Here is a 2684-nt window from a genome sequence, read left to right as displayed (position 1 = left end):
TTACTTACCTGTTTGCTCTGACTGGCACTTCCAGTACAATGTTGAGTAGAAGTGGTGAGAGTGGGCATCCTCATCTTTTTCTGGATCTTAGAGGAAAGAGTTTCAGCTTTATGTCATTGAGTGTAGTGTTAGCTGTAGGCCTTCCATATGTGGCCTTTATTATGTTGAGGAACATTTCTTGTATATCATATTTGTTGAGACTTTTTATCATGAAAGGATGTTGAATTTTGACAAATGCTTTTTCTGCGTCTATTGAAGTGATCATATGATTTTTATCCTTCATTTTATTGATGATTTCCCTGCAGTTTTCTTCAAGTCAGTATATCTAAAACAGAACTTCTCGTCTTTCTTTTTTCTTTTTTGGAATTAAAAAAAGTTTATTGATAATGTCTCTTTTAAGAATGTTTGGTAACCCCATCTAATCATCCAAAATGCAAACTGTAAACACAACAGCAAAAGAGTAACGATTGAGTGTGTGTAAGCAGACTATGAACAGGTGCCAGACTGAGCAGGAGTGAGGAAGGGAGCAAAAAGAATGGCAGACTGGTGCACAAGTGTGCTACAGACAGTGACAACTTCAGTGAATAAATCGCACGTGGCCCACAGCGATCTCAATGCAAGCATTTGGGAAACTTCTGGGCCAAATACTAAAACACAGGAGAAATGGACAAGCCTTCTTTGTGAGCATGCTTAGCATGTTGTCATGGAAACAAGGAAGCACGGAAGCTCTGTAGTCATCTCACAATAGATGGCTACCAATTCTAGGATGCAAAGAAACTTTCTTTCTGGTCCTTGGATATAGCATATATTGTTTTTGCATGCTTTTCTTGACCTTGGAGGACTGCAGTTGTTGGTCCAAAATCCCCAAAGAAACCCCTTAACAAAGAAATCACAGTAGCAGTGACACTGGGTTTGCTGGAATGCCCCCTCCCTCTACCTTGGCCTACGATTTTCTTCTGGGCATATCCAACAGGAATGGTTAAGTTTCACCTATCCACCTGATAAAGCCAGCATGAACTTCAGTCCCATGGTCATAGAGCCAAAGTGGATGGGGGTGAGGGTGTGTATGCCTATGTATGTTTGGCTCTGGGGATCTGGACACTAGCTTTGCTTTGTAACCCTTGCCCAGAACACTGGGGTTGCTTCCACTGGAGAGACTCCATGGTAACTCTAGAAGTGTCGTCAAATACTCAGTTCACCAAAGTTGACCATCTTCCTTGTCATAGGATGATGCAGCATCTGCAGAAGCGCTGTCTGCTGCTCCCTACTGATGGGGTGGAGTGACAGGTGCAAAGTAGGCATGGACTTTAATATTGGGTAAGTGAGTCCTGAGTCTCTTGATTCCAGCCCGTGTGATCTGCAGGCAGTCATAGAGTTCTCTCCGTTCAAGGCTGTGACAGCTCTTCAGGTGCTCCAGGGATGCATCTGTGATTAGCGGGCAGTTGTCCAGCTCAGTCACCTCCAGCTGATCATGGGCACAAGCCCCATCCCCCAGGTGATGTATTCCATGGTCTGTGATCAACTGTCTGTGTGAGACAGACTCAATACTTGAAGTCGAGGACAGTGTATGGAAAGTTGGACTAACGTGCTTTTATCTGAACACACTCTTCAGGTCCATCTTTTCAAGCTCATGACAGTCCCTGGCCAGAGTGGTAAAGTCCACATCTGTTTATTAAGAACATCTGGCCACTTCTAATATTCTAAGCCATGGGCAGTTCTGACCTAAAGCATTCAGGATGGCATCTGTGATGTTGGAGCAGCCAGAGGCACAGAGGGACTGTAACTTATGGCATCCTCTGCATATAGTAATGAGACCTTCATCTGTAATTTGTAAGCAAGTCTTCAAGTTCAAAGTCACTGGTTCAGGACAGTGTACACTTATGTACTTGGGAGCTTCACCTTCTAGCTGTGTGCAGCATTTTAAAAATAAGGCCTTGAGACCCTCACAGCCTCTTACTGGTGCTTGAATGCCATCCTTGGTTACTTGGTCACACCAGGAAATGTTCCATTGCTCCAACAGTGGACATCCCTCAGTGCTTTTAGAGACATGTTTGTTATTGATGTACAGGAAGCCAAATCAAGGTGCCTGAGTTTGCAACAGAACTTGCCAAGGCTTGTACATGTAGCGTCTATAGTCTTTGTACACCCATTTAGGTTCAGTACTTCAGTGTTCCTACAGTTTTGTGCAAGTGTCCTTAATGCATCATCTCCTACTCCAAGACACCCACTAAGACTTAATTTTCATAAAAAACTCCACATCACTTTGAAATACTCTCCACTAACTGGCCCTCAATATCCCTCTGGAAATCAAACAGGTCAGTTTGCTGCCAGTTACTGCCACCCAGAGCCAGTATATTCCAGACCCTGGAGACCTGAGCACAGCAACACAAAGTAATGACATACAGAAAGGAGAATATCTGTAATAGGAGTTCTTTGGGGAGTTTTTTATTGACAACAGTTTCACTGCTATTCGAGAACATCTCAAACCTGCTCTTGGTCACTCTGTTTCCATCCCTCCTCATGGGGCCGGTGGGTGCGGCCTGGCCGGGTGCTGCAGGTGCAGAGTGCAGAGCCTGGGGGTCGGGCAGGCCCGGGAGCTCTGGGACAGGGAGGAGCGGAGGAGGGGCAAGGCCGGGCAACAGAAGGGGAGAGACCTCTCGGCTCCAGCGGGGCCCCACCACCTC

General features: G+C 45.5%; 1 pseudogene; it reads right to left on the bottom strand.

Annotated features, from left to right (window-relative positions):
- Positions 1-1220: 1220 nt before the first annotated feature.
- Positions 1221-2480, bottom strand: LOC103608378 (annotated as a pseudogene).
- Between the last annotated feature and the right edge of the window lie 204 nt (positions 2481-2684).

Source organism: Galeopterus variegatus, unplaced genomic scaffold (genome assembly GCF_000696425.1).
Source record: "Galeopterus variegatus unplaced genomic scaffold, G_variegatus-3.0.2 Scaffold8362, whole genome shotgun sequence".
NCBI classification, from domain to species: Eukaryota; Metazoa; Chordata; class Mammalia; order Dermoptera; family Cynocephalidae; genus Galeopterus; species Galeopterus variegatus.
Note: the sequence above shows the minus strand (reverse complement) of the source record. Positions and strands in the feature narration are given on the sequence as shown.